This window comes from Piliocolobus tephrosceles, chromosome 8, assembly GCF_002776525.5.
Source record: "Piliocolobus tephrosceles isolate RC106 chromosome 8, ASM277652v3, whole genome shotgun sequence".
Classification (NCBI taxonomy): domain Eukaryota; kingdom Metazoa; phylum Chordata; class Mammalia; order Primates; family Cercopithecidae; genus Piliocolobus; species Piliocolobus tephrosceles.
The window spans coordinates 127,809,356-127,816,720 of NC_045441.1; the positions used below are offsets into that span (position 1 = coordinate 127,809,356).

Genomic DNA, 7,365 nt, shown 5'->3' on the forward strand with positions numbered 1-7,365 from the left:
TTTTTTTTTTTTTTTTTTTTTTGAGACGGAGTCTTGCTCTGTCGCCCGGGCTGGAGTGCAGTGGCCGGATCTCAGCTCACTGCAAGCTCCGCCTCCCAGGTTCACGCCATTCTCCTGCCTCAGCCTCCCGAGTAGCTGGGACTACAGGCGCCCGCCACCTCGCCCGGCTAGTTTTTTGTATTTTTAGTAGAGACAGGGTTTCACCGTGTTAGCCAGGATGGTCTCGATCTCCTGACCTCGTGATCCGCCCGTCTCGGCCTCCCAAAGTGCTGGGATTACAGGCTTGAGCCACCGCGCCCGGCCCAGACTGGTCTTGAACTCCCCACCTCAGGTGATCCACCTGCCTTGGCCTCCCAAAGTGCTGGGATTACAGGCATGAGCCACCACGCCTGGCCTAGTTTTTAATCTAGCTGGGGACGCAAAAGATAAACATAACAAACAACTATATTGCAGTGTATCTATTCTTTGTTTTCTTCAACACTGTCACAGAGACAAAAATTATCCCAGATGGGAAAGAGATCAATAATGCTCAAAGATAATCCATGAAATTCTCTCTCTCAAGAGAGACCATAAAAAGTATGAAAAGTTGTTATTTACACATAGTGAGAAAAGTAAAATAATTGGTGTCTCAGCCCATCTGGGATCCTGAAAGTTATGTGGACAGACAATTATGAAACTACTGCTCCCTTTTCAGACATTATTGGAACACCATTTGAAGGGCATTCTTTATTTGGAAGCTTTTTTTCCCCCTTTTCTCCTTTTTTTTTTTGAAATGGAGTTTTACTCTTGTTGCCCAGGCTGGAGTGCAATGACGTGATCTTGGCTCACCGCAACTTCTACCTCCCGGGTTCAAGCGATTCTCCTGCCTCAGCCTCCTGAGTAGCTGGGATTACAGGCACCCATCACCATGCCCAGCTAATTTTTTTTATTTTTAGTGGAAATGGGGTTTCACCATGTTGGCCAGGCTGGTCTCAAACTCCTGACCTCAGGTGATCCACCAATCTCAGCCTCCCAAAGTGCTGGGATTACAGGTGTGAGCCACTGCACTTGCCCTAAATTTTTTTAAAATTTTAATTTAATTTTTATTTTTTGATACAGGATCTTACTCTCTTGCCCAGGCTGGAATGCTACCACACCTGGGCAAAAAAAGACACACACAAAAAATGGACTTAATAACCATTTAAAACTTTTGTGCATCTAAAGACACTATCAAGAAGGTGAAAAAAAGAAACAAAAAACACAGAATGGGAGAGAGTATTTGCAAATCATACACCTGATGAAAGTGTAGTATCCAGAATATATAAAGAACTCTTACAACTCAACAATAAAAAGACAACCTAATTTTGTTTTTTTTTTTTTTGAAACAGTCTCACTCTGTCGCCAGGCTGGAGTGCAGCAGCATGATCTCCACTAACTGTAACCTTCCCCTCCCAGGTTCAAGTGATTCTCCTGCCTTAGCCTCCTGAATAGCTGGGATTACAGGTGCACACCACCACGCCCAGCTAATTTTTGTATTTTTAGTAGAGACAAGGTTTCACTATGTTGGCCAGGATGGCCTCAATCTCTTGGCCTCGTGATCCACCTGCCTCGACCTCCCAAAGTGCTGGGATTACAGGCATGAGCCACTGTGCCCAGTGACAATCTAATTTTTTAAATGGGCAAATGATTTCAATAGACATGTCTACAAAGAAGATATGCAAATGGCTAATGAGCACATGAATAGAGACTCAGCATCATTGGTCATTCGGGAAATGCAAATCAAAACCACAAGATATCACTTCCTACTCAGTAGGATGCCAAAAGTCTTTTGTTTTTGTTTTTGTTTTTGTTTTTGTTTTTTTTTTTTTTGAGACAGAGTTTCACTCTTGTTGCCCAAGCTGGAGTTGCAGTGGCATGTTCCCGGCTCACTGCAACCTCTGCCTCCTGGGTTCAAGTGATTCTCCTGCCTCAGCCTCCCAAGTAGCTGGGATTAGAGGCATGCACCACACTCAGCTAATTTTATATTTTTAATAGAGATGGGGTTTCACTGTGTTGGTCAGGCTGGTCTTGAACTCCTGACCTCAGGTGGTCCACCTGCCTTGGCCTCCCAAAGTGCTGGGATTACAGGTGTGAGCCACAGTGCCCAGCCGGATCCCTAAAATTAAAAAGGTAGGCAGTATGTTTCTCATACTTTAGAATTTTTTTAAAAGAAAGGCAATAGCAAGTATGTGGGGGCATCAGAACACTTATGTGTTGCTGGTGGGAATTTAGAATCATGTAGCCCCTGTAGAAAACAATTTGTCAGTTCCTCAAAGGGTAAACATAGATTATGTGCTGTTCCACTCATAGGTATAACCTCAGGAGAATTGAGAACATAATCTTATAAGTTGAATTGTGTGCCCATCAAAATTTATACGTGGAAGACCTAACCCCTAGTACCTTAGAATGTGAGTTGATTTGGAATTAGGAGCATTGCAGATATAATTCGTTAAGACGAAGTCAGCTCTTTTTCTTTCCCTAAGTGGTCTGAGGTAATCTGTGAAAATGGTTCAGTATTCACTAGACCCAGAGAACTCCACAAAATCGTGCAAATCAAGAGGTTCAGATCTTTGTTTCACTTTAAGAACACTCATGACACTTCCCAGGTCATCAGGGTATGCCTATATGGAAAACCACGAAGTATCTGAAAGATGTCACTTTACAGAAATAGTGCATACCATTCTGATGTTATAATGGTGAAGGTGGCAGGTGTGCCCAGGCCAAGCAGTGGGGCTGGACACAAGGTCGGTGACCCAAAAAGAGTGATGAATTTTTGCTGTACATGCTTAAAAATGCAGAGAGCAATGCAGAACTTAAGGGTTTAGATGTAGATTCTCTGGTCATTGAGCATATCCAAGTGAACAAAGCACCTACGATGCGCCGCTGGACCTACAGAGCTCATGGTCAGATTAACCCATCCATGAGCTCTCCCTGCCACACTGAGATGATCCTTACTGAAAAGGAACAGATTGTTCCTAAACCAGAAGAGGAGGTTGCCCTGAAGAAAAAGATATCCCAGAAGAAACTGAAGAACAAAAACTTATGGCACGAGAGTAAATTCAGCATTAAAATAAATGCAATTAAAAGTAAAACAAAAAAAGGGGGGGCCAGATGTGGTGGCTCACGCCTGTAATCCCAGCACTTTGGGAGGCCGAGGTGGGTGGATCACGAGATCAGCAGTTTGAGACCAGCCTGACCAACATGGTGAAACCCCGTCTCTACTAAAAATACAAAATTTAGCCGGGCGTGATGGCACGCGCCTGTAATCCCAGCTATACAAGAGGCTGAGGCAGGAGACTCTCTTGAACCTGGGAGGTGGAGGTTGCAGTGAGCTGAGATCACGCCACCGCACTCCAGCCTGGGTGACAGAGTAAGATTCTGTCTCAGAAAAAAAAAAAAAAAAATGAAGTTATACTGGAGTGGAGCGGGAGTCTTATCCATTGTAACTGATGTCATCATAAAATGGGAGAGTTTGGACACAGAGATGGCACACAGAGAGAATGGCCTGGGAACACGAAGGCAGAGATGGGGGTGATGCATCTACAAGCCAAGGAACCCCAAGGGTGCCAGCAACCACCAACAGCTAGGGGAGAGGCATGGATCAGATTCTCCCTCCCAGCATCAGAAGGAACCCACCCTGCCAAAATCTTGGTCTCAGATTTCTAGCCTCTCGAATCATGAAATGATCAATTTCTCTTTTTAAAGCCTCTCAGTGTATGGTGTTTTGTCATGGCAGCCCTAGGGAACTAATACACGTGTCCACACAAACACTCATACATGAATGGTCAGGGAGGCATCATTTATCATAGCCAAAAGTAGGAATGGTCCAAATGTTCATCATCTGATGAATGGATAAATGATATGTGGTCTATCCATACAATGGAATACCATTCAGCAAATAAGAAGGAATGGAGTTCTGATACTTGCTACATCATGACTGAATCTGAAAAACATGCTAAGCAAAATAAGTCAGACACAAAGACCATCTATCGTATGATTCCATTTATATGAAATATCCATTTATATGAAAATTCACAGAGACAGAAATAGATGAGTGGTTGCCAGGGGAGGAAGAGGGTAGGGAGTGACTGATAATAGGTGTGAGGATTCTTTGGTGGGTGATGAAACATTCTGGAATTCTACTGTAGTGATGGTTGCACAACCTTGTGAACATACTCAAGATCGCTGAATTGTACCTCTTCCTTCCTTCCTTCCTTCCTTCTTTTTTTTTTTTTTTTTTTTTTATGGGACAGAGTTGCACTCTGTTGCCCAGGCTGGAGTGCAGTGGTGCAATCTCAGCTCACTTCAACCTCTGCCTCCCAAGTTCAAATGATTCTCCTGCGTCAGTCTCCCAAGTAGCTGGGACTACAGGTGCCTGCCACCACGCCCGACTAATTTTTTGTATTTCTAGTAGAGACTGAGTTTCACCATGTTGCTCAGGCTAGTCTCGAACTCCTAACCCCAAAAGATCCGCCCACCTTGGCCTCCCAAAGTGCTGGGCTTATAGGCATGAGCCACCGCACCCAGCCTGAACTGTACCCTTTAAAATGGTGACTTTTATGTATGTGGATTATGTCAATTATATATTTATTCCTTTTGTAAAAACAGAAAAATAAAATAGTAATGCAAATCACAGCGGCAGACTTTAAAACCAAAAGGAACCTGGCTATTTATAGTATCTGGGAATAAAGTGATTCAGTCTGATGGAAAAATTGTATTTTTAAATCCTAGTGAGTTCATTTTAAGTTCAGTTACAACTAAAACGCTTAACAATGAGTTCTGTCTTCAGTCAACATTAAATCTCTTCCATCAGTCATGTTTTATGATGTCTCGTAACAATCTAAACATATTTTACAATTTTAACAATCTTAAAGGTTTACATTTTAGAGGGGCAATAAAACAATTTCCAGCAAATCTCCTTGTTTTCTATATCGAACAACAAGAAACCTGGAAATCTTCCACTTACTACTGAGCAGAACAAGTTTTTTTTGTTGTTGTTTTGTTTTTGTTTTTGGAGACCAAGTCTCGCTCTTGTCGCCCAGGCTGGAGTGTAATGGCACGATATCGGCTCACTGCAACCTCCGCCTCCCAGGTTCAAGCGATTCTTGTGCCTCAGCCTCCTGAGTAACTGGGATTACAGGTGTGCGCCACCACGCCCAGCTAATTTTTGTATTTTTAGTAGAGACGGGGTTTCACCATGTTGGCCAGGCTGGTCTCAAACTCCTGATCTCAGGCGATCCGCCCACCTCGGTCTCCCAAAGCGCTGGGATTATGGGCATGAGCCACCGTGCCCGGGCCAAGTTTTTATTTATTTTAATTTAATTTAATTTATTTTTGAGGCAGAGTCTCACTCTGTCGCCCAGGCTGGAGGGCAGTGGTGTGATCTTGGCTCACTGCAACCTCTGCCTCCCGGGTTCCAGGGGTTCTCCTGCCTCAGACCCCTGAGTAGCTGGGATTACAAGGGTGTACCACCAAACCCAGCTAGCTTTTGTAATTTTAGTAGAGACAGGGTTTCACCATATTGGCTATGCTGGTCTCGAACTCCTAACCTCAAGTGATCCAACACTTTTGGAGGCCGAGGTGCGTGGATCACTTGCAACTGGGAGGAGGAGGTTACAGTGAGCTGAGATCACACCGTTGCACTCTAGCCTGGGTGACAAGAGTGAAATTCCATCTCAAAAAAGAAAAAATAGCCTTATGAGTTGCACATCAAGTTATGCTACAAAATGGATTTCATTATATCCATCATTCTTTCAAAATCATGTGTGTATGCATGTGTGCCGAGAAGACTGCAAGCAGTATCACGTTGTTTAAATAGTGAGAAAGAGGTAGTGATGGGAGGTGAAGCTGCAGAGGTGAGCAGGGCCAGAAGCACCCCACCTGCTGAACATAGATTCCATGCTATAGCCACAGCTCCCCAGCATTGGGCCAAAACATATAAACCTTCCATACAAAAAATATGTGACACAAATACGTATTACAGTTTTCCAGATTATCATTTTGTATAACAAAAATCAACATAAGGCCGGACGCGGTGCCTCAAGCCTGTAATCCCAGCACTTTGGGAGGCCGAGACGGGAGGATCACGAGGTCAGGAAATCAAGACCATCCTGGCTAATACGGTGAAACCCCATCTCTACTAAAAAATACAAAAAACTAGCTGGGCGAGGTGGCGGGCGCCTGTAGTCCCAGCTACTCAGGAGGCTGAGGCAGGAGAATGGCGTAAACCCAGGAGGCGGAGCTTGCAGTGAGCTGAGATCGCACCACTGCACTCCAGCCTGGGCGACAGAGGGAGACTCCGTCTCAAAAAAAAAAAAAAAAAAAAAAAAAAAAATCAACATCGTAGCATTATTGACTTCATAGTCATTATATATTTCTGATTAAAAATAATAATAATATTTTGTTTCCATGATAGGAAGAAAACCAAAATGTTACATAGTTTTAGGCAACTGATGATATAAAAGAAAATAAAATTCCTTTTGGTCTTGACATTAGACCTCTAGAGAAATAGAATCTTCATATGCAACCCTTGGTCCTAGAGTGAGCAAGACTTAAATGGCCATTAAAAAAGCAGCTGTTTATTCATTTCAGGTTCACAGTCAACCTCCAGAGTTTTGAATAAAACACCTAAGACTTGATTGTGGTTTCAGGATGGAACAAAATGTTAATATCTTTGACAAGGGGACAGCCAGTTACATATAACAAAGGTGAGAGTTGGAAGTCAGTGAGGAAAGATGGAGGGATTTGGTAGGCATCCTACCCACGGATCAATATGGTGACTAAAATGCACATAATAAGGACTAGAGCTGTAAGTGTACTATGTATAATTCAAAAGTAACTAAGAGAATAACTGAAGATACCTATACCATATTGGGAGAATAGCACAAAGGAAGGAAAATTATGACCTAAATTATCATTTTTCTTGTGAGTAATGGATTGATACTGTCATAAACCAAGAAATAAAGTATAATTATATTGTTTTAATCATAAAAGTAATCACTTGGCAAACTAAAAACACACAATAAAAAGAAATTTCTTGCCAGGCATGGTGGTTCATGCCTGTCATCCCAGCACTTTGGGAGGCCAAGGCAGAAGGATTGTTTGATTGCTTGAGGCCAGGAAGTCAAGACCAGCCTGGGCAATATAGAGAGACCTCTTCTCTACTAAATTTTTTAAACAAATTAGCTGGGCATGGTCCCAGCTACCTGGAGGGCTGAGGCAGGAAGATCACTTGAGCCTAGGAGCTCTAATCCAGCCTGGATGATAGAACCCAGAGGAAGGAAGGAAGGAAGGAAGGAAGGAAGGGAGGGAGGGAGGGAGGGAGGGAGGGAGGGAGGGAGGGAGGGA

At 43.3% G+C, this 7,365-nt stretch overlaps 1 protein-coding gene and 1 pseudogene across 1 annotated transcript in view; one reads left to right on the top strand and one right to left on the bottom strand.

The window, feature by feature from the left end:
* The window catches only part of SVOPL (SVOP like), a 106,765-nt gene that overhangs the window by 91,919 nt on the left and 7,481 nt on the right, over positions 1-7,365 (bottom strand). The window lies entirely within an intron of this gene.
* On the top strand, positions 2,524-3,075 carry LOC111524758 (annotated as a pseudogene).